This window comes from Bombus flavifrons, chromosome 18 (assembly GCF_040668555.2).
Source record: "Bombus flavifrons isolate JBK064 chromosome 18, iyBomFlav1_principal, whole genome shotgun sequence".
Lineage (NCBI taxonomy): Eukaryota > Metazoa > Arthropoda > Insecta > Hymenoptera > Apidae > Bombus > Bombus flavifrons.
The window spans coordinates 5,663,299-5,679,084 of NC_138459.1; the positions used below are offsets into that span (position 1 = coordinate 5,663,299).

At 37.1% G+C, this 15,786-nt stretch overlaps 2 long non-coding RNA genes and 1 other non-coding gene across 3 annotated transcripts in view; all 3 read right to left on the minus strand.

Annotated features, from left to right (window-relative positions):
* LOC138189136 (uncharacterized) overlaps window positions 1-15,786 on the minus strand; it is a 230,225-nt gene that overhangs the window by 737 nt on the left and 213,702 nt on the right. The window lies entirely within an intron of this gene.
* Window positions 92-2,088, minus strand: LOC138188982 (uncharacterized). Its single transcript, XR_011175780.1, has 4 exons — window positions 1,972-2,088; window positions 1,623-1,757; window positions 340-493; window positions 92-219 (listed from the first exon to the last, which is right to left on the minus strand). It is a non-coding gene; the product is annotated as an uncharacterized LOC138188982 (long non-coding RNA).
* On the minus strand, window positions 8,432-8,532 carry LOC138189201 (U6atac minor spliceosomal RNA). Its single transcript, XR_011175964.1, has one exon. It is a non-coding gene; the product is annotated as a U6atac minor spliceosomal RNA (small nuclear RNA).

Below are 15,786 nucleotides of genomic sequence, written 5' to 3' on the forward strand. Positions count from 1 at the left end.
GTATATTATAGGTAGAGTTAATAGTTACACAATTTTTTAATGAATTAAGAAAAAACTAAAAACAAACTTACTTTCAAATATATGCGTCACATATAAAAGCGTTAAAGATATGTGTACATATTTCATTTGAAAATTGTAGTCTTGTTAAACTTTTTTGTTGGTAATAATAATGCATGTTTAATGATGGTTCATAATTAATATTCATTTAAACAATGTTTTCTGTACGAAATGGGGTATTGTCGATGTATCTGCTTGAAATAAATGGTGAGAAATTACAATAAATAGATAATATAGTATTAGTTATTGAATAAGTTTACTGCTTTAGTTTATATTCTTTACCTTTCGTGTTTTCACCGAAGAATGGCGCCAAACACAAAATCCTAGCTACTCGATCGCAGTGTTCAATGGTGGCCGATTTGTGAAGTACATCTTACGATATTAAGAACCTCATCTCCTTTACAGCAGTTAACAGACCTGTGTGTACAACTATGACCTAGGGACAGTGTGGCATATTAGCGAAATTAAAAGCGTAAAGTCATTAGTGTCTAATTTTATTAATGAAACTTAAATAAATTTTTTATGCTGATTATATATGTCGGGTTAAGGTTAGTATTTTGAGCGCGTAACAACTCTTCATGTGAATTAGTGAATTGTTTTACACAGCTGAGATTATATTTACACGTATATACAACTCTACTACAAAGATTAACAAATAATAAGTCTAGTGAATAATAAGCTTAACGAATAATAAAGTTAGTGAAATAATAAGTTGAACAAATAATAAGTCTAACAAATAATAAGGCTAATGAATAATAAGTTTAGCGAACAGTAAGATTAATGAATAGTATGATTTACGAATAATAAATTTAATGAACGCTATTAACACTATTTTTTAGTTCAAACGAATCCACGGTCAACGGAATAACTCTCTACTAGCGTAAACTGATCTTAGGCACAGAAATACGATTGTTGAAAATGCTCCATGTGTCACTCTCCAAAGCAATCGCAAGAATGCCAGCCTCGTGGAGATTTTTCTCGCTGTACGCTTGCATTTGTTTTCTATACTCGTTTGGAAGCATCGAGAAGGTTCCAAACGCCGTTGCTAGGCAGTTTCTGCCTGGAGTTTGATTATTAATACAATGTATATGCCATTGTATCAGCACCTCCGAGGCAACATCACACGTAGCTAGGCTCGCTCCCGAGGTCGCATGCCGCCACAACAACATTTCTCGGCAAACCAATACAACCACTCCAGACCTCCGTTAGGCAAAACGTCCATCCCGTGACCGTGGCTACGTTCGGCGACCAATTGTCACCTCGAACCCAATCTCGCTATCACAAATCTCGAACATTTACAGCTATGATAAAATCTAGGCTAGAGTACTAGAGGATGTTCCCAAAATTTCCAAGGAACGACTTCGGCTTTCCTTTCATCTCTGACATATATTTTTTTAAAATACTGTATGACTGGAATAATGTAATGCAAATACTTTGTTAAACATAATATATTAAAAAATTGGATTTATATTCAATTACATTCTATTTTCCACCAAGAGTTACGCAGTTAATTCACAATTACTCTCTTCGTTTAGGATCGTTTGGAAGATAATACATTTTCTTACCACTCTTTGACTTGTTTCTGCATCCCTTGGCTGAGTAATAAGGCATTTGAAGTAACGTTCCAAACTTAAATGCTAATTCTGTATGTTCTCTATGATGATTTCAGAAACTTGTAATAAACACGAAGTATAAATCACCTTAAAATAAAAACGCATAACACCGTATAGATTTAATTACTAAGATGTGTGTAGCTCAAAATTTGATGTTAATTTAAAATTGTAATATAATTTATTGTTAAACTTTGCAAAAAAGTTGTATTTTCTTTTGAGGTTATCTTTAGCAATCTTATGAAAAGGTTATTCAACTATTATTTATATCTATTAATAATAGCGACTCTTGATAATATCGTACTTTTTCTTATTATTCTTTATTTCCGTCGTTATATACACTCTAACACGCGGTAAATATTAACACACCTTGTTTACAGACAACTTTGTAAATGTATACTTTATACATTCATATCTATACCAATCTATACATAACTGTTGCAGAAAGCTCCTTTATAAATGGCGGAACCAATCAGTGTTGAACGAACAGATTTGCCACACTGTCCCTGGACCAACTACACATCGCAGGGCTTAACTCTTCAGTCAGGTCCGTAACTGATTCCGAATTTGAAAAATCACCGTACGTGTAATCGGTCCAACGATCGAATGAAACTGTGAAAATTTTCAGTTAGTTGTGGAATAACAATAATTTTTTGGCCGTTACCTTTTCTGTTTGAAGAAAACAGTTACAAAACGAAGTGTATTTATTGAAACTTTTATTCCATACAATTTTGCACAAATAGAAAAGTTTTATTTTTTTAGAAGTAGAGTTTTAATTAAGCAAGAATATTTATTTTGCTTTGATAAAATTAAAATTGAATGTTATTAATGACCTTAAGGAGAATATTAATGTAAATAATGTGGGAAATACAATATATTACTCCTAAAACTAAGCTCTGAAATCTGAGCATACATATATATGTAATTAATTAGCTTTTGTTTTGTTCAATTTTGCTCTTATTGTTAGTATAGTAAAACAGTTATATCAATAAAAGTCACATTCTGCTTTCTCTCTCATACTTACCCTTCTTTCAATTCTTTAAATAATGCTAATTAAAAAATAATTCTCTCTTCCATATTTTAACAAGTGTTAAAAGGGATATGATCCGTCAGAACATTTGCTAATAATGTTCACATTGACATATGTTGTCAAGGACATTTTCTTGAGCAATTTCTAGAAGATTTTAGCTATCGCCCGTTATTCCTTAAGAAATTATCAGTAAAGAAATATTCATAAAAAACAATGTATAGTATGTATTTACGTATAGTAGAGAAACACTGTTCTCGTTACTCGCTCTACTCGCTCGTAAAAAAGGTAGTCCAACCTAATACCAATTTCATATGCGAGCGAACAAGAAATTTTTAGAAAAGTTTTTTTGGTCGAAAGTTAGAGAAGCCGCTTCGCTCGCATATGGAACATTTGTTGGAATAGATTTTTATGAGCTCGCAGAGTTCGCGAACCGAGTGCAACGACCAACATATGTGAAGTTCCTGTTAGGGAGATGATACATTTACACTGTACATGTGAATGTGTGTGTAAGCGTTAGAGGACGTTCTGGTCTGAGTTGAGACAAAGGACCATTAGAAGCTATTACAAGTATCTGGAAGAGTCGGTTGACAACAAGCGTGCGTGCAAGAGGGTTATCGAGATCTTCAGAGTGTAATATATTGTATAGCTGTTGTGTGTGAAATAAAGTAAACTATTTGTATTTGCGAATCCTCTCTTTACCTTAACAGTTCCTTTCAAATAAAAACTAAGAAATAAACACATACGTCCGTGTCTGCAATCCACAGTCACATATATTTACATATAAGCAGAATATAATGTACAAGGTATCAAAAAATTATTTGTCATTGCTTTTGGGAGGAGGATGTGATTCTACATTTTCAAATCTGCGGAGATCTGCTAAAAAAATGATTCGCAAAACTTCTTTTGAGCATAATTTTCAAGATCAAATTTTTTTACTGCATCATATAGTACTTATCACTAGGAACAAATGTCTCAAAGGAATCATGGTTTGCAAATGACCCGTTCATTTGAAAAAAATTTTTAAGGTTCTATTAGCTCTTAAACTAATTTTGTTATTATATTGGGATAATATATTACGAATAAAAGACAATACAAACACAAAAATAAATAAATAATATAATAATGATACGATAGTATTATTGTATTAATACAAAATTAATAATATTATGAATATAATAATAAGTAGTAAAGTTTAGAAAGAGTGCTGGGAATTGTGCTTTGTTCAAGACCTAATGGAAGATCACAGCGTGAAGTAAAAGTTTCAGATCGTCGATTGGGGTTAGGTTGATTTTCACTCGTCGCTCGTTGTGTACATTGACCTAAGAAGGAGCAAATGTGGTTTGTGCAGTGCACGTATATATCTATTGATGTATTTGCGAAAAATAGCTTGTCGAATAGGAATTACACAAGAAGCAGCAAGAAAAATAATACGTGAAGAAGGTCTATGTTTTTATATGGTTCATATAATGTAAGAACTTTGTACGGTAGATTACTTCATTCGATGAAAATTTTGTTGCTGGACGTTAAGGAAACTAAAACACAATCCACACTGTCTTCAAGATATTTGTTTTACGGATGAGAGCAGTTTTTTTAGCCGTGACATTCTTAAACACCGGTATGCCAAAATTATAGCGTATAAGAATCCTCTCATCATGACCCAGAGATTGAATCAGGGCCGCATTGACAGGCTCGATCTATTACATATCTGACTTTAGCATAAATAAAGACACTTTGAAAACTGAACTAATCGACGTTACATGTTCACAAGTAAGTAGGTATTACCACTGATCTTATTTTTTGAATCATATCTGTGGGAAAGTATAGTGCTAGTAGGTTTGGTAACGGTATGATTTGTTTCAATATCGTTCACGCCAACACAAAATCAAGTATGATGCTCCGGTAGTCTATATGCACGCAGTCACCATTCGTCACTCATTATTCTCGTTACAATGGTTCCAACGCTCTTTATTCACCTTCGACAACGCTGACAACACACTTCTCAACTGACGACGACCTGTTAATTCGTCTTTCTCCCTTAAGCATCCCTTTGTCTTTTCTCATAACCTCACCACATACATGTTCCGCAACCGTCCACGGCCATAGTCATGTCACGTAAAAAAAAAAAGGAAATCGAGGGTGAAAAGGAAAATAAAATATAAACAAAATAAAAAGAGAATTTATGTTTTAACACTTGGTTTACACTAATTACGATTTACTTCTGAACTCCAGCCGTGACTTTCCAAGACTGAAACTTTTACAATTTAACTTTCGATTGGATCTGTTTCTTTCTCCTTTGTCACCTCTCAATATCCCCACTATCCACGCGTTTGTTAGGCGTCCGCGACTGTTGCCACGCACGCCCTCCTCTCGAACATTCGACGGAACACCGTTAGGATATTGATGATTCATTGGGCACTCCGCTTCCACGTTATTCCACGATATTCCACGTTTTAACAAAGAGTCCGACTTAGATTTTGCGAGCATGTGCATCTATCATCCCGTTGACCGCGGATTCGTTATTGAACCTAGGATCATTGTCATTAGCTTCTCGAGTATCTAATTACCACGGTTACTTGTCCAATTCTATAATGATCGTATTTGCACTAGTCAATGTCTTCTCTATTGCATAACGACAATGTGTAATCCAAACGAAGATTCGCTTCACGCCCCTAAGCCTAATTTCCATTGTACCCTGACAAATATATGCATATAAAAATAAATATTATTTATAATAATATTTGCTCGTATAGGGTAATAGTTAAGCGAATCATTTTATGGGATGTCTATATTTGTTTCATGTACATTAAGCAATAAGCTGCGCAACCTACCTGAGCGACAAAATGTGTGTATATTCACATATCTGAAAGTTCTTCGATAAAATGAGAAATTATAAGTTAGAGAAGTAAAGTAAATTAGAGAGAAATATGAGAAGTAAAGAGAAGAATGAAATGCCAAGAGATTGAAATAATAAGAAATATAGCATGTGTAGTAATCCAAATAATCTACGATATAATACTGTGTTGATTGATCTCTTTATCATTATATTCGATATTAAATCATATAAATATTAAAACATCTTTGCAAGATATACCCAAGTCGGTTCTTTTCTGGAACTCTCTTCTGATCACTCACTTGTAGCAACAAGTAATTCAAAAATTATTGAAAACCAAATAGAACTACTTACAACGACCTCACAAATTATCAGTGCTGTCGGGAAGCTTTAAACATCTCAAGATCGACTTCAGTGCCGCTACGAACAAACGAAGATTTTGACGCAGGTATGGAATATTTGAATAGCAACATAATAAATGCGATCCGTTCTACTACACCTGATGAAGAGTCCGTAAGCAAACAGGACTATCCGGATTCCATAAAAAGGAAAATTACAGAAAAACATAAGCTCAGAAGAATATCGCAAAGCAATCGAGAAGCAAGAGGAAACGTAGGTTAAACAAAGCAACGAGAAAAGTGACAACAATCCTTCGGAAATTCAAAAACAACTGTTTCCAGAAGCATCTAGGAGACTTGTCTCTTACAATAGACTGTAATTATTCTCTTTGGTAGATATTCAAGAAATTCACTTGTTCATCGTAAATTATTTCTGCAATCCATTTGTCGCAAGGAGGACACGATACCCCACACAGATAAAGCTAACTTAGCTGTGCATTAGCCGAAGTATTCAAAGTCACTTTCTTCTATTGAAATCGACAGCTACGCAGAAAAATACAAAGGAAAAACGACAACACATCCAAACCAACTGACTGCCGATGCGAGCAAAACTCTCATAGGCAGAAGAAGAAAAAGGAAACATCCCATTGACCTCACTAAAGAAATAAACTCGAAGTCAAACTCGAAGATGGTAACCCGCTGGGCGTAGCCATCCAAATGTTATTTAGCAATTAAGCTAGAAAAATTTACCAAATGTCTAGCTGGACAAATTGTAAAGTACAAATTAAATAATAATAAAAAAAGAAACACTTTCTTCTGCCAACGAGGCAGAATATTTGTATATCTATAAATCATATTTGTGATAATACATGAAATTTTTGTAAATCACCTTTCTAGATATCTTTTCCTGTAAAACCATTTACAAACTCAGAGGTCAATGAAATGATCTATTACCATTTTAACCCCCAGAAAGCAGCGGAACACAATATGATAAGTAAATAAAGCGATTAAGGGAGTGTTCCGAATTAGAATGTTCTAAAACAGCCTCTTTTTGTGATTTTTTTTTTCGAAGGGAAAGAAAGGAACGAATTTGTTGAATTTTGAGGTATGATTTTATATATATTTGTCGGATTAAGGTTGGAATTTTGGGCGTTCGATGAACCTTCACTCAAGTTTACCATCGCGGATATAGCCGATGTTTACCGGCACAAACTTGGGTACTACAAGAGACTACAAGTAATAGCGGCGATAGGATGATCGCGATGCCGATGAAAACGAATTCAGGTTCGACAACGAATCCACGGTCCATGGGATGACGAGCGCCAACGAATAAACGATTCGGATAACTCAATCAGCAACTCGCCCAACGACTTATTAACTAACTCGTAATCCAAATAAAACTGCCCTTATATAGTCCTTTTCCCACTCCTTGGGTCAATCTCTGTTGTTGAGGAGAGCTGCACAACTATTTTCTACTGCCGTTATTACACGTCCCTCCCGTGACCGTCGATACGTTCGGTGACTCATTATGTCACCTCGAGCCCAAACCCATCGTCATAAACATTAAGTGCCCGCATAACTATTTCTTCCCTTATTGCTAAAATGTGGATGTCGTAAACATCTGAATTGGGTTTTTCCGAACATTCTAAAGAAAGGTTCCGATGTCCTTCCATCTCCGACATATATGACCTTATTTATGAATATTTTAAATCGGCACAATAATTCTTATAAGTATATAACAAACATTTGTCGTACAGTGACACGCATAATCGGTAAATATTTCTTACGCTAATCTATAAATCTAAGGAATTTCAGAATATAAATGCTTCAGATGGAATATATCCGGATTTGCAGATAACTTCTAGATACTGTTCAGTTTGAAAACAAACACAAGGAATGTATGGATTATATGGAACATCTCGTGGCTCATTCTACGTGTTGGTTGCTTTATTAAAGAGACGAATGATAAAATTGTAATAGTCAGTGTATATTAAAATCACTTTAAATACAAGTACAGAGATAGTGTGTGCCGGTTGTAATCGTCGCTCGCTCAATGCTACCGTTCAACTCTACGCTTGCTATTCCACAGTATGACTCGTTAAAATGATTCGTTATAATGATCGTCCTAGAAAGGACGTTCATCTGTTTGTATCGACCGATGGCATTATAAAAAGTTCAAATGTAACTCCGGTTGAGGATTAGAAATAAGAGCAATAATGTTTTGTTCGAAGGTTGTTTACCTTTAGACCTAGCAAAGCAAAACAAGGTTGTCACTCCAAGGCACAACAAAACGATCCGCCTTAAACGTATGTAAGTACATGTCTGACAATCGTATGTTCCAGTAGCAAATTGCAGACGCAAGTATATTGCAATCAATTTCGATCATGTTTAAGAAATGTCGACAAAATCTTTTGTGTCTTTTCAAGCGAATGAAACTCTATTGGAATATATTGCGAGTAAATGTGTTCTGTATTTTTTTGCAGCGTGCAAAGTTTAAAAGGATATAGTAATCCTTTCTTGTTATTTATACAATTGATATACAATATAACACGTTTGGATATTGATCAAAAATTCATTTTTGATTGAAAATAATCTCACCTAACCATTTATATATGTGTTCCATCCTTGTCTACGGGAGTGTTAAACGTGTCACCTTCCGTACTACAAAAAAAATTTTTTTTTTTTTTTTACGTGGAGGAAATCTTCATAGACACCTTAACACCCTTGTGCAGATGGGTAGAAGGTAGTGCCGGATTCTTACCGGCTAAAACCTCCACGGGCGGGACGACGGTAGACCAGTGTGCGCGCGAGTGTGGTCCTCGGGCCCCTTGGTGCTTATCACCAAACACCTTTACCAAGCGCACTCCCAGAAAGTGCACCCACAGCTCAAGCAAGGGAGGGACTGGCCGCTTGCCTGTTGTGAAGATAAATCTTGGTTTTTCCGTTCCTTTTTGAATTCTCTTTTGCCGAGGATTCGAACTCGCGACGCGTCGTCTTCAATTCTGGGCCTTAACGAGCATAGCTGGCTGCCCCGCCGAGTTTCTGGCTGATTGGAAAGTATTTGATTCTTAATGTGGCAATGCATATCATAGGAAGTATTCTAATTAGCTTCTTGAAGGAGATGTACATTTTTCATAGCCCTCTCAAGATACAATGGATAAAGGTAAATAATTCCCTTAATTAAATCATTATGATTAAATCTATTATGAAGCTCTTAATAATATATTTCTGCTGCTTTTATAATTCTTGTAGTAAGAGATGGCTGTTCTAAAAGAATTCCTGCCTCTTCTAATGCTCCTATTTTCAAGATGCCTAGCATTGCGTTTTCCATCGCACTGGCAGAGATTTTATAACATATGGGATTAGCATAAGTTATAAATAGGTCTAATTAATAATTTGTAACAGAAGATTTTCAGCTCAAGATTTAGGTCCGATGCAAACGATCGAATTTGCAACGAATGACCGCAACGGCAATGGGTTGGAAGAAGAAGAAAATACATATGTATGTATCCTTCTTTTGTGAAACTGGAGAACTTTATTTCTTCCTCTGCTTTCCCAACGGCGCCGGAACGATGTTCTACGATAAAATATGGCTCATCTGCACCGAGCTTTACGATACACGAATAAAAGAGGTTTTTATTAGCCAACATAGCCCTACATATCCGTTAGCGAAATTTTCACATGTTTATTACAAGTTGTATGTGTATTAATACAAGCGACGGGTGTGTATATCGCAACTGGTATCACTATGTTATTTTCCCAGATAGATGATATAAATGTCGTCCATTTGATTCGGGTTTAAGAGCGCTTCAAACGCAGTTGAAGAAATCCGACGTTAAATTGGGTGAGTGGCGCTGGCCGACATTTCCAACCATCTAAAACTTTTTATTACACTTTATTATACACTTAATAGTCAATTGAGATATATACTGAATTGACACGTATAAATTACACTTTACTGTAATAACTTTATATAAATTAAGTAGGTGATTGGTTTAAGGGTAGAAACTCGGCAAAGAGATGTTGACTATTCTAAAGATAGAGAATTAGTAAGTTTTAGTGAGGATGTTGTGGCGGAGGAAAGCGGAGTGTGTAGGTGTGTCTAAGGCCACACAGATAAGCGATTCGTTTAGGACAATTCTGGCTAGGATGGTGAGGGCGATAGACATTGCTTTCGGTTTGATCATAAGAAGGTTTTTTTTTATTTGGGCGGAAGGAGCTAGTTTCTTGTATTGGTTCTCTGGGTTTAGGGATGAGAGTTATCACTGATATTTTCCAGGGCTTCGGATAATATTCAAGACGAAGGGTTGCATTGAAAATTGATGTGATGAGTGAAATCCCTTTTATGGGAACTTCCTTGATTGCTCTATTACATACACGGATTAATTGTGTAACCTCTAGAGAAGTGGAACGTTTAATAGGAGGAGACATTTGGAAGGGAGAGTGCAGGTATTCCGTTATTTCCGGGGCAATATTGGAGGAATGAGGTTTAAATTCGTTGGATAGGTGTTTAGCGAACAGGTTGGCTTTTTCTTTAGAGTTACGTGCCTATCCGCCTTGCGGACAGCGAATTGGTGGGATTATTTGCGGGGGACGCGTGAGTTTCCTGGAAGCATTCCATAGTGAGTAGTTGGAGTCAGCTGTCGGGGACAAATTGGCGAGATATTTTTGAAAACAGTCGTTTTTATATTTTTTGATGATTTTAGTTAGCTTTCTAGTTGCGTCGTTTAGTTTGCGTTTATCATCCGGTGTTCTATGGGTCTGCTATACTCTTCTTAGTCTTTCTTACGTTTTTCTGCTATTTTTTTTGAATATGTAATGGGGATATTCACGTTTGCTGATAGAAGTCTTAGTGGGTGTGGAGGAGCGGATAGCATTTATTATACTTATGTTTAAGTATTCCGTGGCTGCTTCGAAATCTTCATTAGTTTTTAGTGAAGTTAAGGCTGAAGTTGAGTGAATAAAGACTTCTCTAAAGAGCTGCCAGTTGGTGAGTTGGTTATGAATAGATAATTCGATAATTGTTCAACTGACAGTTGCTGCCACGGGGGAATCATGAGAAGAGAGATCAGCCGAGGAGTTGATTTGGACGTATCTTGGCGAGATATTTTTATTTATAGAGAAGTCAAGTAAATCAGGTATTTTGTTAGTGTCAGTGGGCCAGTAAGTGGGTTCATATGTGGTGAGGTAGTTGAGTCTGTTGGTGTTTATGCTGTTTAAGAGATTTTTGCCTCTTACTGTGCTCAGTCTGCTGCCCCATTGGGTATGTTCGGCGTTATAGTCTTCTCCAGCTATGAATTTATTACTCAGAGCATCAAGGAAGTTATCAAAGTCTTCTTTAGAAATGGAGTGTCTAGGAGGACAATATACTGCTGAGGTGGTGATCGTGCCATGGCAATCTTCTATCCCTACGTTTGTAGCTTGGAGGTAGTCCTTCTGGAACGATGGAATCTCGTAATGCTGAATGCTGGCTTTGATAATAATTCCGGTGCCACCGTGAGCCTTTCCACTGAGATGTTGGGTATGGTAGAAGTTATAACCGTTTATCTTCAGATAGTTTTTGTAGGTGAAGTGGGTTTTCAGATAGGAGCATTACGTCGATTTGCTGTTGTTTTAGGAAGAGTTCTAGTTTTAATTTGTGTTGAGCTAGACCGTTGGCATTCCTAAGAGCTATGCGTCTTGGTTTTATTTTGCGTCAGAGCGTATTAATTTTTCCATGATGAGTGTTAATAGTGATAGCAAATTATTTATTTGTTCAGATTGTCTTTCTATTAGCTTTTCAAGTCTACAGACGTTGTCTGTGTTTTGTGAATTGGGGACACTATTTTGAGAATGGTCCCTATGGCTATTCGGATTATTTTGGTTTCCTTGTACTGCTTGGGCATAGGAGATTGAAGTAGTAGTGAATTTAGGAGGACTGGGTATTTGTTTGGTTGTCTCTTTGGCTCTGAGTTTAGGATACTTATTTATATGTCGGGGTGACGTTGAGGATAGGGTTGTGGGTGTTTGATGAATCTTCATTGAAAGTAGCCATCGTTGCGGTATAACAAAGGTACGGTTTATTAACACAAGTATGGATACCACAGATGTGACAATCAACCACGGTGATTAGGCGCTCGCGACACTAGTGACAATGGTCTCAGGTTCGATTACGAATCCGCGGTCAACGGGATGATAGATGAACGTTCTCACAAAATCTAAGTCTGACTCTTTGTTGGTAAAACGTGAAATAATCACTGATCGTAAAGACGTTACTCTTTAGTCGATGAGATCGCGAGAAAGAGAGAGAGAGAGAGAGAGAGAGAGAGAGAGTTTCCGTGTCGATAATGCCACAGAGGAAAACTATATGGGGTGTGTCTAAGGGCACGAGATCCTCGGATTCGTCGAGGAAAGCCTACGTTCAGAAAGTAAGGAAAATTGACGTTGCTGCTAAATGGTCAATCTCCATATCGGTGGTTAGAAAAAGATGCTAGCCACCCTCGAGGGAATGTTGCTAATGGGAGACGCCGTTCGTTGAAAAATAGGTCTCCCCTACCTTCCCGTAGTTGGGACAAAGATTGTTTGTCTGTCTACAGGACTTTAGTCGACTAAATCTTAAGGTTTACAACGGGCCCACAGGCTAGCCGAACATGTACTGCGGAGACGCATCGACATCTGGCAATCATCTTACTCGAAGTATAGGGTCTGCGTGTGACGAGCCACGGGACAGAAACCGTTGGAATGTTTACTGTCGCGTGTCACCAGAGATATTTCTTTTAAGGAGAGCTATAGAATTACTCCATACCTTCGTTAGACAAAGCGTTCATCCCGTGACCGCGGCTACGTTCGGCGACTGGCTGTTGCCTCGAGCCCAAGCTCATTATCACAAATCTCGAACAAATACAATCGGATCGAAAGACGACAATTGTTTAATTACGCCTATGATAGAATCTAGATTACGGTGTTAAGGGATTTTCCCGATGTTCCAAAGGGAAGGCTCCGATGTCCTTTCATCTCCGACATATATTTTTTTAATAACCTAAATCTAAATCTTGAGGTTAAAATCTTTTGTTACAAATTATTAATTAGACCTATTTATAACTTATGCTAATCCCATATGTTATAAAATCTATGCCAGTGCGATGGAAGATGCAAGGTTAGGCATCTTGAAAATAAGTGCATTAGAAGAGGCAGGAATTCTTTTAGAACGGCCATCTCTGACTACAAGAACTATAATAGCAGCAAGAATATATTATTAAAAGCTTCATAATAGATTTAATAATAATGATTTAATTACGGGAATTATTTACCTTTATCCCTTGTATTTTGAGAGGGCTGTAAAAAATGTACATCTCCCTCAAGAAGCTAATTAAAATACTTCCTATGATATACATTGCTATATTAGGAATCAAATACTTTCCAATCAGCCAGAAGCTCGGCGGGGCAGCCAGTTACGCTCGTTAAGGCCCAGAATTGTCAGTTGACCGTAAACCTCCGAGCAGGACGGACCTCTCAGCCCAGAAAGGGACACCAGGCTTAGGCCCTAACAGTGCGCGCGTCAAAGCAAACTAACGCTCCCAAATAAAAAAAAAGAAAAGGTGACAAAAAGTGAAAAGAAAAAAAAAGTGTCAAACAGTGAAAAACATTGCAGTGACATCATCGCCGTAAAACAAAAATAAAAAAAAAAAAAACAACAAAATTAAGGTATATAAAAAAATAGGAGCCACCGAAAATGAAGCAAAAAGCAAGAAAACGGAATCCGCCCTAGATCTAACTAAAAAACAAACGATAAAAAGAAAAATATACACTCAGAAAGCAATTATAGAAATCTGCAACAGCGTTGGACTTTCCGCGCAAAAGACGCGGAAACTCAACCCACAACCAAACCTGATTGCCAGGTCAAAAAGTCGCGTGAACATAAACGAAGAAATTCTCCGCACACAAGAAGAAAAAGCGACAGAATTCGCAACCATGAGGCCCATAAGAGCAACCCCACCCCCAGCGATTGCGACCAGCAATAGATTCGATCTATTGCAAATCGAACCAGAATCTCAGCCTCAACAGGAGGCAACAAATTACCCAACGCCGTGCTCAACCTTAGAGCAAATAAGAAAAAAAAAACGACTCATTAAGAGTCAAAATGGGTCAACACAGACCCACCACGTCGTCAAGACTCCCATCACCGGAGAGGCGACAGGCCTCAACGAACATCCCCGGAGGCCCAGCGCCAACAGCATCGCCAAAGGGGGGCCGGACACCAATCGCACACCCCAGCAAACACACCGCAGATGAACATACGAACGCCCCTACCGCTACAAAGGAAATCAAACCTCCACCCATAGTTATCACAACCCAAGACCCAAAAGATACTGTAGCCCTCATGGAAGAAGTAACAAACATTAAAAATTTCCACATCAAAAGGATACACACAGGTAAACATGGGCTATACCTACGAAACATAGCCGACTTTCACAAAGCCAAAGAAACACTCAGAGCAGCAAACACAACATACTACACCTACACACCCAAAACAGAAAAACACCACACATACTTACTAAAAGAACTAGACAACAGCTACACCGAAACAGAAATACTGACAGACCTACAATCACTACAAATAAACGACGTACAATTTACGAAAGTCTCGCGATTCACGACAAAAAGATCAAGGGAGAACAACATACTGCTCCCAATTTATATAATCCAACTATCCCCTCACAGCAATATAAGCAACTTATTAAAAATTAACCATTTTAACTATTTTAAGATAAAATGGGAAAAAATAATAAAAAGAAAGGATGACATAATCCAATGTCATAAATGCCAACGACTAGGGCACTCCGCACAAAACTGCAACCTACACTATCGCTGTGTAAAATGCACAGAGCCCCATGGCCCAGGCGACTGTAGAATAAAGAAAGAAGACGCAGTCACTAACGACAAAATATTCTGCGTAACCTGCAAAAATTACGGACACCCAGCGTCATACAAGGGGTGTCCCAAACTCGTAGAACTTCGTAAAAACTTAACAAAAAAAATAAAAAATGACAAAGAAACAAAAGCAGAACGAATTGCCCAAATCAGCCGTAAATACGTCCCAGAACTAAAGTTCTCAGACATAGTGAAACGGCAAATAATAAAAAATAAAACACCCGAAGACACACCCCCAAAAACAAATTCATATCATCCGCTCCCAGGCCTATACCCACCTAAAACCGACAACACCCCCCAACTAAACATAATAAACTACTTTGAAGACTTCAAAAAAAGCATACTCCAAGCGCTAAAAGAACAGCAAATGCAATTAAACGCCATAAAAACAACACTAGCAATACATGAAGAAAGGTTCGACGCCATCTACAAGTCTTTAAATATCATGTATGACAAATATCCATAAACCTCAAAACCAACAAGCACAGCAAAAAACAAATAAATTAAACTTAAAAGATCTGAAAATAATTGCAATAAATGCCAACTCCCTAATTTCAAATCAAAAAAGATACAGTATGCTAACCCTAATAAATAAAGAAACCCCCGACATCGTACTCATCTCAGAAACAAAACTAAATAAAAGACACAAAGTACACTTCAAAAACTACTCCATGATAAGACAAGACAGACCGAACGCCAGCCAAGGAGGAGGAACAGCAATCCTCATAAGAAACCCCATAAAACACGAAACAATTCTAAATGACAAAATAACAAGTTTCAAAATCCTAGAAACAACGATCATAAAAATAAAAATAAGCGATAAGGAAAACCTATTTGTCACTGCAGCCTACGCAACCTATGGAAACCGGAAGGAATTTAGCGAAGAATTCAATAAACTCTTCGAACTCCTACAGCTCAACAAGCCAGAAAACTTCTATATAATAGCAGGCGACCTTAACGCAAAACACACCAGCTGGAAAAACGAAATAAACAACACGAGAGGCAACTTCA